Source organism: Onychomys torridus, chromosome 8, assembly GCF_903995425.1.
Source record: "Onychomys torridus chromosome 8, mOncTor1.1, whole genome shotgun sequence".
Taxonomy (NCBI): domain Eukaryota; kingdom Metazoa; phylum Chordata; class Mammalia; order Rodentia; family Cricetidae; genus Onychomys; species Onychomys torridus.
In genome coordinates, this window is record NC_050450.1 from 28,261,852 (window position 1) to 28,277,587 (window position 15,736).

A 15,736-nucleotide genomic window follows, 5' to 3' on the forward strand; every position below is an offset into this window, starting at 1 on the left:
CAGTATAGTCTGCAGAATAATACAAAGCTGAATTAATATGTTGTGAGGGACAAGGTTAAGACTTATCTGTTTCTGAAAGCACCTTTTATCTGCCTTTTTTCTTCACAAGTCCATGTGCTTCTGGCAAGATTAACATCATTGTTTCTCATGCTCATATGCTAATCAGTTGCCTCTTTTTACTCTATAAATCCTGCTAGGATTTCAATCTTACCTGTGTCTTTAATTATCATTTGTGTGAATATACTACAAGGTCCTGAAGACTTGTTTGATTATCATAATTACATCATAAGTCCAATATCCCCCAAACTAAACCTGAATGATTCCAGAGATTTTGAAAGATACTTGATAAATTTAATAGCATTTTCTTTCTGGAATTCTGTTTTCTTAAACATTCCCCCTTCTTAATTTCAGAATACCTTTAAGTCTCAATGATTTCTTGGTTCTTCTAAGCAGATGAATTTGAACTAAACTCTGACTTGCCTGGGAGTCTGACACTCAGATTATCTATGAAAACTTTAAATCAAATTGTCACAATAAAGTTGAAAGTTTGGGAATATATGTCAAGAGAAATTACACTGTGTCTATAAAGTCTCATCAAGGCCTAGGCAGACAGCTCATTGGATAAAGCAATTGTTGTGCAAGATTAATGGCCAGAATTTGGATTCCCAGAATCCATATGAAACACACATCTAAATTTGCTTCTGGTCTGCAGAGGTAGAAAACAGGAGAATCTCCAAAGTTTAAAGTACAGCTAGCCTGACATTCAGTGATGGTTCAGTAGTCCTGCCTCAAACATAGGCAGAAGATGATAATAAGCATCCATGGCCATACTGATTTATAAACATACCCATGAACATGTAAATAAATGTGCATTGCTGTTGTTCAAATCATAGATGTTCTTTTAATAAGAAACCCAGAACCAGATATCAGGGTGAAAGCTGAAAGAACAGAGAAGCAGAGCAGCCAGCTACTAGTTCTTACCTCTACAAAATCCTGAGCCTAAAGAGACTGAGTTCCTGTTTCCTCATGCCTTACATACCTTTCTCTGCCCAGATATCATTTCCTGGGATTAAAGGCCTATGTGTTTTCTAGTACTGGGATTAAAGGTGTGTGCCACGACTGCTTGGCTCTGTTTCCAGGGTGGCCTTGAACTCACAGAGATCCATCTGGATCTCTGCTTCCCAAGTGCTAGGATGAAGGGTCTGGGCCACTACTGCCTGACCTCTATATCTAATCTAGGCTTGGCTCTGTCCTCTGATCCTCAGGCAAGTTTATTAGGGTACACAATATATCACCACAAACTGTACACACATAACATACATACATACATTTACATACAGAGAAGCTCAGTACATAATTGACAGTGTCCAGTACTGTCATAAACCAGAGGGAGAGACTGAAAAATATTTGTAGAATACCTGAGAATGGGTAAGTGGGAAAAAATGGAACTACAGATGGGCTTCAACCAGAGAAGATAAATCCTTAATTTAAATGTGATATTTACTAAAAATATAACAAAAGTTATATTCAGGTGTTTTCTTTTCCTTTGGTTTATTGCATTTCCACATCACTTATATGTTTAAAGTACAAACCAAGTTAGCCACTTCTTTGAGAAGCAGAATGACTTAGAAATAAACTACCTTGTCTGAACAGTAGTGGACATGTCCTAAGAAAATCAGCTTAGCAATATCATTTGACTTTCACTTTTCTCATATATATATTGAGAATCATATATTCAAAGATGCTGTTAGAAAAGAAAATATGCTGACAGAATTGCAAATACAATAGAGATTTTACTCTTGGTAGTTATGAATGACATCTTTCAACAAAAGGAATAGAATATTAAGGAAACTACCTCTAAGATAAACTAGGTGCTTTGGCACAATAATAGTTAGTCTTCAGGGCAACACTGATTCTGACACTTGAGGAGATCTACAATACCTTCCTTGTCTGTTTAGATGCTATGATAAAAAGGATTTCTGGAGACCAGCAAGTCCATATCGAGTAAATAGCAGTTTGAGTGTCAATGAGAGTTGGCTTACTCATTTATGGTACATCTTACAATGTCCTCATATTGAATGGGGCCAAGGGATCTCTTTGGTAACTCATTCAAAAGGACCCTACTATATTCACAAAGAATTCATCATAATGGACAAATCAACTTCAAAAGCCTCCTAACTGTCCATTTGATTTAAATATTTCACATGGGAAAATTAATTTTGAAACATAATCTCATGTATAGCACAGCCTGGTTTGAACCAGGAACTCCTGTCTCACTTCTCTAAATTCTAAGATTATAGGTGTGTGCCACAGTGTCTGGCACATACTAGTTGATGGTAAGAACCAATAGCCATATCCCAATCTTAGTAAAACATAACAGAAATGATTGTTCTTGGATCAGGGATTCAAAAGTAATCACTGATTTTTTTCATTAGTAAATATAAATCTTTTATAAGCAAAACTCATTAAAGTGACTACATACCTCAATTTTTCAATCAATTCTATTTTTGGATATTATTTTGCATCTTACATCATTTTTCATAAAACAGCATCAAAGAAAAAAAACAAAACACTGACCTGTCAAAGTAGACATTTCTAAATTTGCAGGGAATCAAAAGTAAATAAATAAATAAATAAATAAATAAATAAATAATAATAATAATAATAAAACTTCCCTTTACTTCATAGAAGGTATTAGGGTACCACTAGTAGAGGGTCAGACATTAGGAAGATGTTTAATAACAATATTGGAGTTGATGTATCAGGCAATGTTGGTGAAAATCAGCTGAAATACATTGGTAGTGGAGGGTTGGAAAGCAGGGAGACTTCTTAGAATTCAATGAAATTGAATGCACAACATACCCAGACTTATGGGACACAATGAAAGCAGTACTAAGCAGAAAGTTCATAGTGCAAAGTGCCTTCATAAAGAAATTGGGGAGATCTCATGCTAGCAACTTAACAGCACATGTGAAAGCTGTAGAACAAAAAGAAGCAGACACAACTGAGCGGAGCAGACAGTGTGAAATAATCACACTGATGATTGAAATCAATGAAATAGAAACAAATAAAAGAATACAAAGAATCAACGAAACAAAGAGTTGGTTCTTTGAGAAAATCAACAAGATATACAAACCTTTATCCAAACTAACCAAAAGACAGAGACTATCCAAATTAACTAAGTCAGAAATGAAAGGGGACAAAGCAGACAATGAGGAAAGCCAGAGAATCAAAAAGGTATGCTTTAAAAACTTGTGCACCACAAAATTGGAAAAATGTAAAAGAAATGAATAATTTTCTTGATAGTTACCACTTACAAAAATTAAATCAAGATCAGATAAACAAGTTAAATAGACCGATAGTAAGAAAATTAAAGCAGTTATTAAACACTCCCAAACAAAGGAATCTCAGAGCCAGATGGATTTAGTGCAGAATTTCACCAGACTTTCAAAAAAAGTTAATAGCAATACTCCTCAAACTAGTCCATAAAATAGAAAGAGAAGTAGTATTGGCCAATTCAATTTATGTGGCCACAGTTACCCTGATAATCAAACCACATAAAGTCTCAAAAAAGACAGAGAATTTCAGACCAATCTCTCTTATAAATGTAGATGCAAAAATACTCAATAAAATATTTGAAAGCCAAATCCAAGAGCTCATTAAAAAGATCATATACCATGATCAAGTAGACTTCCTCCCAGAGACTCAAGGATGGTTCAACATGAAAATCAGTAAGTGCAATACACCATATAAATAAACTGGAAGAAAAAAATCATATGACTACTTCACTTAATGCTGAAGTCTTTGACAAAATCCAACACCACTTCTTGATAAAAATCCTGGAGGTATAAAAGCAACATACCTAAATGAAAGTAATTGCAAGCCTTTATCAAATTATATGGAGAGAAACTCAAAGCAATTCTATTAAAATCTGGGACAAGACAATGCTGTCCACTCTCTCAATATCTATTCCACATAGTCCTTGAAGTTTCAGTTAGAGCAATAAGAAAACTGAAGGTGATCAAGGGGATAAAATATTGGAAAGGATGAAGTTAAAGTATCATTATTTGAAGATGATATGATAGTACATATAAGCGACCATAAAAATTCCACCAGAGAACTCCTATAGCTGATAAACACTTCCAGCAAGTGACCATCTAGTCTCTGGTGCCTGGCCATCCAGGCAGTGTCAGGGAGAAAGTGCTAGAGAACAATGTGAAGTCACAAGAAACCCAGCATGGGAGATACTGGGAATGGGTAGTTGGTTTGCTCTGGGACCTTCCACCATCCAGGCTGAAAACCTAAGATGAAGGATTGGTAGATTGTGCAGTTTCATAAGCCTGGGCTTCTTCCAGAACAGTGAGGGCTTCTTCCAGAACAGTGAGTAGAAATACCTATGAGAAATGTCAGAATTCTACAAGAACAACAGATATGCCAAGTAAAGAAAGAAGATAAAAGTGAGAGCACAGAATGTTCCATAAATATCTCAGACTGAAAAGTGTCTATATTTTCAATATCCAGCACCCCCAATAAAAAAGAAAAGAAAAAGAAAAAGAAGGAATACTTTATGAAGAGAATTAATAAGCTCAAAGATACATTTTAAATTGCAGCCTTGTTTTTATTAAAATGGACTACAAAAATATTAAATATTTGTCATGAAATTCTAAGAGAAAAAATAAAATGTTCGGGAGCACAACATCCAATAAGGAGCACTCAGCACCTCCTAAGTCTGCCTATAACACTACTCACAACATGACTTTAGATCAAAATGAGCTAAAGGCTTCAGTGAAGTCTCATATGATATCAACAACCAAAATAATCAGTAGAAAATTTCTGGAATGTTGAGGCAGAATTGAAGAAAGAATGATGTATGAAAATTACACATTAATATTTCCTTTAAAAAGGAGTGAAGCAAATTGAAAACAGATAAAGACAATGGTTCAAGGCAGAAAAATGAAGAGAAAAACATAAAAATTGAAATGTAATTAATTGAAAAACAAAAACCGTTAGAGGAAAAATGTCAAATACTGAAATATATTTAGATTTTTCAACACAGAGATAATAGGAATCCTTGATTGAAAAGCCAGTAAATGGAAAGTATATTAGAAAATGACAATCCAAGGGAAACATTCTTGAAATTTAAAATACAAATGAAACTACTGCTTTATTGGAACATGTTATATGCCTGTTATTGTTGGGCTGTCACCAGCTACTCTACATATGTTCTACTTACATTTGTGAATTTTGAAACATTTAGAGCAAAGGAGATGAAAATAACTGCATGTCAGTAAAAGGAACAAACGACAATCAGCTGTTTTGGTGGTTTGAATGAAAAGGGCCTCCAGAGCCTCACAGAGAGCGGCATTATCAAGAATAGTTGGAGGTTTTGTAAGTGGTTGATTGTGGGGCTCGAACATACCAGGAATAGTAGATATTGAAGTGATGTATTGTCGAGGTAACCACTGAGCTAATCTTGATAGAAGGAGGCATCATGGGGATAGGGAGAAACCTGATGTGAAGGAAGTTGCCAGGAATCCACAGGGATAAACCCAGCTTAGACTAGTAGCAGTGGTGGAGAAGGTGCCTGAGCTGGCCTACCCTGGTGATCAGATTGGTGAATGTCTTGTTATCTTAGAGCCTTCATCCAGTAATTGATGGAAAAGAGGCAGAGAGCCACAGCCAAGAGCTCCAGAAGTCCAGTTGAAGAGAGGGGAAAGGAATTCCATGAGCAACAGTCATCAAGACCATGATGGGGAAACTTACAGATACAACCAAACCAATCCAGTGGGAACTCATGAGCTTTGGATCGATAGCTTTGGAGCCTGCATGGGACTAGACATGGCCCTCTGCATGGTTAAGACAGTTGTGAAACTTGGTCTGTTTGAGGGGCCCCTGACAGTGGGAATAGGATTTATCCCTGGTGCATGAATTGGCTTTTTTGGAGCCCATTACCTATGGTGGGACACTTAGCACAGCCTTGATGCAGGGAGAGGGGCTTGGGCTTTACTCAGATGAATGTGCTTTGCTGAGTCCCAATGGAAGGCCATACCTTTTTGGAGAAGAGAATGGGAGGTAGGCTAGGGGAGAAGTCTGGAGGGAGGGGGAGAAAGAGGAGGGATAAAGGGAGGATCTGTGGTTGGTATGTGGAATGAATAAAACATTTCTCAATAAAATAAGAAAAAGAATAGTTGGAGGAAGTATATCATTGGATGTTGGCTTTGAGGTTCCAGGTTCTCTGGCCAGGCCCAGTGTCTGTCTTCCTGCTTCCTGCAGATCCAGATGCAGAACTCACAACTATTTCTCCATACCATGTCTGCCTGTGTGCCTCCAGGTTTCCTGTCATGATGATAATGGACTAAACCTCTCAACCTGTAAGCCACCACAATTAAATGTTTTCCTTATAACAGTTGCCATGGTCTTGGTGTCTCTTCACAGCAATAGAAACCCTAACTAATAAAGATGGCGTTTGTCTGAGGGCAACATTTAGTGGCAGATATAAAAGGAGACCAAAGTGTTTAACAGAAAAGGGTGGGGGGAATGTGAACAAATTACTTCATACCAAGGAAACTTCACAGTTAAATATAAGGGCAGAGATAATAATGTCCAAAAACTCAGGAAGTTTTGAATTCAAAACTATGTTTTTAAGAATCTGTAGAAAGGGAAATTCATATAGGCATCCTGACAGGGAAAAGCAATGTCCATGAGCATTGGAAACATTAACATTTGGAGACAAAGGTAAGGAAGTCCATACTAGAGTTCACATGTTATATTTAAATGCACATGTACCTATGGGAAAGACCATGGAAGCATGCACAAGGCATAGAAGAGGTCTGCACCAGATAAGTTCATAGAGTTGAAAAGAGAATATTTTTATTTATTTTATTTTCTCTATATATTTTTCTCTCATTTAATCCTACTGGTATTGTGTGTGTTTGTGTGTGTGTGTGTGTGTGTGTGTGTGTGTGTGTGTGTGTGTGTGTTGGCTCTCAGTTTAATGCTTTTTTGGGGGATTCCTGACTGTACAAACAAGTGGATCTCTGATTCTGTATCTGTTTCTTGTGCCTTTTCTTGGTTTCTTTTCCTTCTTTTTATGTTTTGCTCGATTTTGATGTTAGTTCTGTTTTAACTTGGTGCATTTTATTTTATTATTATCTCTTAGAAGTCTAATGAGAGAAAGGGGATTGATCCAGATTCATTAATTTTTATTACATTCATATATAAATGTCTATTTCTAAATATGTAAATATATACATATACACATATATAAATGGAGCCTACTCAATGTGTATGTTACTTGTATGTATAGGTTTTATAGGCTGACATTTGATATAACATAACCAATTATGTCCTTTTCCCTGGGGAAGACCATTTCTCCCACTCCATTTCTTAGTGGCTGCCATGTAGTTCATTGTTTAGGGTTGAGGCCTCATGACCTCTCCACAATCCACGTTAGCTTGTCTTGTCTATTGTTCTTGTCCTTGTTCAGTTCATATTTAGCCAATTATGTAGATATGAGATTATGTATCCCAAAAATTTCATGTTCATACTTTTAAGATTACAATTATCTTCCAGGACCAAAGTATAAAATTTGATCAGGCGATGAAAAGCTCAGCAGTTAAGGGGCATCTGAGTAGTCTTGCAGAAGACTCACATTGATTCCCAACATCCATATGGTGATTTATAATTATCTGTAACTCCAGATCTAAGGGAAAAGATATTCAAGCAATATCAATCTCTCTCTTTCTCTCTATTTCTTACACACACACACACACACACACACACACACACACACAGACAGAGAGAGAGAGAGATTTTAAAATACAATGATAATTGTTTAAAAATATTAATGAATAGTTCAAAGCTAATGAGGTTCTTCTTTGGAGATGGATTTCCTTTGAACTGTGATCTCATCATTTCATTTCTATTAGTGTGTTTGGCTGGATAATTGCAATTATCCACTCCTTTTCTATTACTGAACTCTTCCAACTGAGTTTTCAAAAAATTTTTCCATTTTATTATATACACTATATATGGCATATAATAAAACACATTAAAAGTAGAGGGGTAAAATATATATATATACTTAATTTATATATAAATATATATACACATTACCTCTTTCCTTTAGGTCAAAGGAAAAAAAGGCAGGGCTTACCAAGCAGGTATGGTGATATTTTATTTGTACTGAAATGTGATTTTATTTGTATGTTAATAAATAAAGTTGCCTGGGGGTCAGAGCTAATAGCAAGCCATAGCAGAAGCTGGGCACACACCTTTAATCCTGATTGCATGACAGGCAGATCTCTGTGTGTTCAAGGACACAACCAGCATGGAGACACATGCCTTTAATCTCAATAACAACCACAGAGACCTGGAGGTCTGTATAGACAGGCAGTGACAAGAAGGTCATGTGGTTGGGTTTACAACCAATGAGAAGGCAGAACAGTCAATAAAGTCAATAAAAAGACAGATGCACAGGAAGTAGGCCTCTTTCTGTGGGGAAGGACGACGACAGCAGCAGCGAAGGATAAGAAAGTCTTTTAGTATCAGCTCTTAGCTGCTGCTCTGACCTCTTGGGTTTTTAACTCTGAATTTGGCTCTGTGTTTTTTATTTAATAAGACTGTTACATCTACAAGCAGGTGTTCATCATAGTTGTATGTTTTATTATCACAATGGCAAAAACATTCTTCAAATTTCTATATGATAAACAATGCCTTAACTTGATCTCTAAAGCTCTTTTTCTGAAGCTAATTGACTGGTTCAACTCTAACTTCATAGAATGAGTGGTAATTTTTAAACTCAGAAATATATCACCTTATTACAAAAAAGTCAAAATAAGCTGCTTTTTGAAAATCTGTAGTGTTTCCAACTTTCTTGTGTTAGATTGATTATGGAAAATGATGTTTTGAACCAATTTCTAAAGTAGGGTCAAATCCACAGTGCCTTTTTTTTATGTCCCTGTGTATAATCAATAAAACAATGCTGTAGGTGTTAAGTCATCAAGGAAAGAAATGAATACTGTATAAACCTTGTCTGCCTTCTGGCTTGTAGTTGTCTTTACCATGAAAAGGGGGCTGTTTAAAGTACCCACCATGAGGAACTTAAGTGGTGTCATGGTGGTAAAGAGTGTGTGCTCCTCCTTCAGTGGAGCCAAGTTTTGTGCCCAACATCTGTGCTGAGCAGCTCACAACTTCCTGAACCTCCACCTACAGAAGATTCTATAAACCTGCAGTCACTGCACTCCCTGGCACATACCCACATACAAGCATACACACACACACACACACACACACACACACACACACACACAATCAAAAATAAAATAAATCATTTTAAAAATCAGGATTTAAAAAAAAATCCTAATGACGGCAGAGAGATTTTGTTATCTATTGTAACACTACTGTCATGGGTTTAGAATGTTAAACTGTTTCATTAAAAAGCCAAAAAGAAAAATTCATCTCACTTTAATCTCTGCCTGTTCCTTTCCTTCTACATGATAGATTAAGACGTCCATTCTGAAAGGGCAGTTATGTTCTGTCATGTAACTCTGATCCTCGAGGATTATGGTGAAAACTCATGCATCATGATTATTGGGCAACTTATATGAATTTATTTTTCATCAGAGCAAATTACATGTGTATGACTTAACTGACCCTCATTAGGTGATATATTACTCCTTTAAAGACATTTTTCTCATATCCGTAGCAAAGTTGCCATCTGGTCAGTTTATTGATGGAGATTATTATATTTATATAAAATTCAATTGACTCCTAAAATGAGACAGTTGTTTTACATGGTTTCAATTAATATCAAAATTAGATATCCTTCAGAAGTGAGAGATAAAAATTGAAATTACTGTCTTTAAGTTTTCAAATAATGAAAGAAAAAATCTTAATGGAGAAGAAATCAGATGGTCCTGATATGAATAACAAAAATATTGTTGACAGAGCAGTTAGCAGCTTTTGCAAACTTAAATTGTTTGCTGATAAAAATTTAACAGCAACCATCCTCTTACAGGATGATGGACGATAATGGAATTAATAGAACTAAAAATTATGTAAGTACCCCTACAGAAGCCAATGCAAGACATTACCACAGACACATAGCCTCTGAACATAATAACAACTGTATCATGTTTCCAAATGAATGAGAGTCTATGAAAATGATATTTTATTGAAAATACAGAATATCATAAAAACTTTAAAAGATGAAAATTGATATTTTTAATTATTTATATATTTTTAATATTTGTTATATTTTTATTTTTTGTGTGTGAGTATGTGTATGTATGTGTGTGTGTTTGTGTATGTGTGTGTGTGTGTGTGTGTGTGTGTGTGTGTGTTAGTACGTTTTGGGGGATGTGTATCTGAGTATAATTGTCCATAGAGGCCAAAAAAAGATGTTGGATCCCACTGAGCTGGAGTGATAGGCAATTTTGAGCTGTTCAATCTGAGTATTGGGAATAGAACTCCAGTTCAGCAAGTATTTTGAACTTCTAAGGAATCTCTCCAGATATGATTTATCTTTCAATTTTAAGACACTTATTTTTATTGCTTTTTGCCTTATATTTCAAAAAGACACCTTGTAGATTGATAGACAAGAAGTCTTAAACCATAGTTCATTGGCTTAGAATTTAACAGAAATTGAGTAGAAGGGCTTTGGGATTAATCTTGCTGTCTCAGTTTCTCCTTCTGTTATTGTATTGTGCATATAAAACAGTATCTATCTGTATTGAAATGATACCATGTATAAAGCTATTTACATATTAGTTACTGTCATAAATTTTGCAAAGGGTTTTTAAAGAGAATTATTTCACAAGATATTTCTGGGTTTCTGAATAAAAACCTTAAAATAGGAAAAAAGAAAAGAGGTACTGATATTTCTATAAACACATACACACATATACATATGAGAGAGAGAAATTACTATTTCCCTTTAAATTTTTGCAGCTGGCATATAACAAAAATAATCTCATATTCCAGGTAGAATATAAAATTTTCTTCTGAGATATATGCACAGTAGTCATACTCTATTATGTAAAGTCTGCAAAGACTAGGTCCAGTATGTTAACACTGAAAGAGAAATGTCTTCTCTTCATGCCATAAAGATAGATTGAGTTGTATTCATGAAATTATTGTGTGTAAGTTCTTTCACTTTGTACAGAGACCTCTGTTCTCATATTTATTTCCTAAAATCTATAACACTATCTTTGAGAATTTGGGCCTCATTTTTTAATTGATTTCATGTGCTTTTAGTGTGCTATTTTTCTTCCTCCTTTTATTCACTTTCATTGTAACAGTTTGTGTTCATCCTATGAATTCACCCTGAGATTCTTTTCTTAAAAGCACTGATAGAGGTGTCTACCCTTGACTTTTCCATTTGATTAATGGAAAATAATCACTTTCTTGAGCTTTCTCATGTGGTTTGGTTAATTAACTGATTCAGGCAGCACAAGTAATTTCTACAGTAGTGTACTTATTGTTTTAAGAATTATGTGAAAATTAGTCTCTTACTACATGATTAGATTTTTAGATCTAGTAATGAACAAAAATAGTCTTTCTGTGCCATCTTTTAATGTGTTTTTAATCACCAGCTAAATAACAAAGAATTGTCTTTTAAAATAATTAAGACTACATATCGAGTCTCCATAGGATGTCAACAATAAAGGGGTTAATGAAGCATCCAATCATCATGGAAACAATCAGAAAATGTCTTGCTTTAAACAACCCAGAGCGATTTCCACAATCTAAATGCATCTGTGCTAGAATAATTTCCATAGCATCAGAACATTTTTCATCCTGCAGAGATTACAAGACAGAAAGGGGGGAGGGCTTACAAATGATGGCAACCTCCTAAGTAAGGGAAGCCAAATATTTAAATGAAAAATCTGTCAAAAAAGCCAAGCTATTACAGTCTCACAAACCGTGCTAAACATCATGGCATGACCTCAGTCATGGCACTATTTACAACCATGGAAGTATGTTACAGTGAGGGATTTCAATTTGCACATTGTACACAGCAACTAGAATATTAATAAATCTTCCATTATGAGTTAAAACAATATACAGCACCCCTTTTATCAGTCCCAGGCTAAATCCAACTACCAATTAGTTGCCTATGTGAACATCTTACTCATAGATATAAGAGGAATTAGCATATACCTTAAGATTAAAGAAATTATTGTTTATCTAAAAGTTCCAAGGTTAGATACAGCAAAAATCAAAACCTTGGTGACAACCCCCAGACTGTTCTACATGTTTCATTTTAAATACAACTATAACCTGTTCAACTACAAACTGTAGATGCCAAGTACTTATGCAACTGATGACTGGGATACACTCAGAAATATGTGGCATGGTGAGGTTGCATCATTGTATGAATATCACAGAGTGTACTCAAACAAATGTGAGATGCTCATGGAAGCTATGCTGTGAACATTTTTATAAACAGAAGGATAAAGCTACTCTAAAATAATTACTGAGAATATAATACATTAAATATATAAATCAGTAGCACAGTGTTTTAATAGCAAATACCATGCTTTGTGCATGCCTGTGACTGTCCTACATGACTGCTGGATCTGTAGGCTGTAAGCAACAGATTCACCACAAACCAAAATCACAGGTCGTGTTATATTAAGCATTACTCACTAGGTGACAGGGACTCTTCAGCTCCACTACAGTTTTATCTGACTGTCATATATACAATCCATTGCTGACTGAAGCATTACTTTGCCGCTCATGACTCTACTTGGAAATGGAGTTCAAATCCTTTCTAGCTCTATTAGTATGTATATTATTTGATCCGATGTCATGTAACATGAGATATAAAAAGATCAGAAATCATAACACATTTATTTGCTCTTTTCCCCTTTTAATACCTTTAAGAAATAAATTTATATAATATTAAGTTAATAAATGACTAAGTTAGACAATTACCCTCCCAGATCTTTTATTTTACCATCTCTGAAATGTAAACAATTACATGCGTATTATTGTAAGAATTCATAAAAATACATTTATGCCACAGAATATCTGAGCTCAAAATAAATGTCAATTAAATGGTAACTAAAAACCTATTGAATCTTTACCAAAGCCAGAACTGAAAGATATAGTAGAACAACAAATATAATTCCTTTGTGTTTATCACCATAAACCAAATAGTTATGGACCATATCATCTATAAATACAAAATTATATTTTTGCATCAACTTTCATTGAGATAAAAAATAAGATCAAATAGTGTTCCATCAATGTCACAAAACACTTGGAAATACTAACTCAGAAGAGGTCTATTTAACATTACAGTTTCAGAAGGGTTCCAGTCAATGTCAGACTGGCCTCATCGTTTTCAGCCTGTGGTGAAGAAGCACAACATGGAAGCCACTCTCCCCAGGAAGTAGAGAAAGAAAAGTTCTAGTCTCAAATTCTGTTTGAGACTTGGCCACAGTGTCCTAAGTATACCCCACAAGGCCCCATTTCTGAAAGGTTCAACCATTGCTGATAGTGCTATTCCATCAAACCTTTAACACACGAGTGTTGAGGACATTCAAGATCCTTATCAGGTACTTATGTTCAAAGGCATGTTTTTATTTTTTCTCCTGGGGGGAAGCAGGTGTACTTTTGTACACTTCAGACCCTTTATTTGATTGTTTCTAAGAAGGCTTTGCCATAATCCCCATGCAGCTGAAAATTCACTTTGGCTCTCGTCTCATTCATTTTCTTGGTCTTTGAATAATGGTTATCATAATTTCCACTTATTATCAAAAGAGGACTGGGGAAAAATGGAGCATGGTGACTGAAGTCATTCCTATTTTGTGTCACTATAATCAACATGGAAAAGCAATTTGCAGAACCAAATGATAGTTTTCCCTTGTAAGAGAGTAGTTTTGGCTGAGTATGCTGTGTGAATATTCTACTCCATAGACTTGGTGCCAGTCAGTTTGCATTTATACTGGGAATGGAATCCAGATTACTCACAAGGGTTGTTTCTGTAAAGCCAAGAGTGAAATGAAGAGGGGCTGTTTCCTGGTAAATTGTTAAAGAAACAGAGCAGTTGTTACAAAACTACCACTAACAATGAAGGAAAGGTGAAATGTACATGGCCTAGTCGTGGAATTTCATTTGGAAATTAGTCCAAATTTAGTGATTTCTATGTGGTGTCATTCTTAATCTTTGAGAACACTCAACACTCATGTGATCACTGGCATTTTCTAGAATGAACTAAATTGAGAAGGTATAAAAAAATAAAAAAACCAACAACAAAAAAACAATGGGGAAAATTTCTTTGTGTTTATCATCATAAACTAAATAGTTATGGACCATATTATCTATAAATACAAAATTATATTTTTGCATCACCTTCCATTTAGATAAAGAAATAAGATCAAATAGTGTTCCATCAATGTAACAAAATACTTGGAAATGCTAACTCGGAAGAGGACTGTTTAACATCACAGTTTCAGAAGGTACTGTTTCCCCAATCTGACAAACAGTAAACAGGCTCAGAAAGGAATTTTGGAAAATGCAGTTTAATATCTGGCTTTTCAGGTCCATAGTTTCCCAGTTCTTAATCTTTCTAAACTCATGATATACACCACCTATGGCCTCACCTCTTTGTTAATTCACAGTGTTGTTCTTCATGATTTAATTTTCCATTGTCAAAGAAATCTCAAAATTATAATATCAGAATTGCCAAAATAATCAATCACTAAGTTTGAATGTGCCCATCTCCCTGATGAGTCTGAAATCTCTTGCACCATTGTTCTACCTCAAATCTGAATGATCATTTGCTCAGTATAATCACACCATATACACGACCGTACTCCCAGTCAATTAAATGCTGTCTTAATTATCAGATAAACCAGTGTAGTATGGCAGTGCTTGTGTGGAAGTCACTCTTATGTCTCCTAATGATGATTACAGACCTCAGGAACTCAGGTAACAGGGAGACACCATGAAAGAAAGAATGACAGATTATCTGACACCTGAGACAGCACTTCAGGCATGCAGGGGAAAGTGTGGTACATATATAGGACCTGCTGCTCTTTTGCCTTTTCAGGAATGCACTATGGTTCATGAAATGTAGTCCTTGTGGATAAGAGAGAAGGAATATGTATATTATAATTTTAGATACATAATATATTACTAATAGCAATGTTGTAACCTATGTAATTGTGTAACATAGAATGTAATGTATTAAGTATCAGTGTAAAACAATACATGGAAACTTGATTCATAATAGCTAGAACCTGGAAACAACCTAAATGTCCCTTAACCGAAAAAGGGATAATGAAAATGTGGCACATTTACACAATGGAGTATTACTGAGCTATTAAATACAATAACTTCATGAAATTTGCAGGCAAATGGATGAAACTATAGTAAATCATCCTTAGTGAGGAAACCCAGATCCAGAAAGACAAACATGGTATATACTCACTTATACATGGGAATTTTCTGTAAAATAAATGATAATCATGCTACAATCCACACAACCAGAGAAGCTAAGTAACAAGAGGGCTCAAGTGGAAACTCTCGGATCTCCCTGGAAAGGAGAACTAAAAGAGATTTCTTGGGTGGATTGTGGATGGGTGGGTGGTGAACTAGAGGGATCTGGTAGGGAAGGTATGTAGGGGGAGAGTGCTGAAAGACATGACTGGAAGTAGAGGGTATTTGGGGGTGAGGTAGGAAACTTGGTGGAAGGGAAATTCCCAGGAATCTACAAGAGTGACCA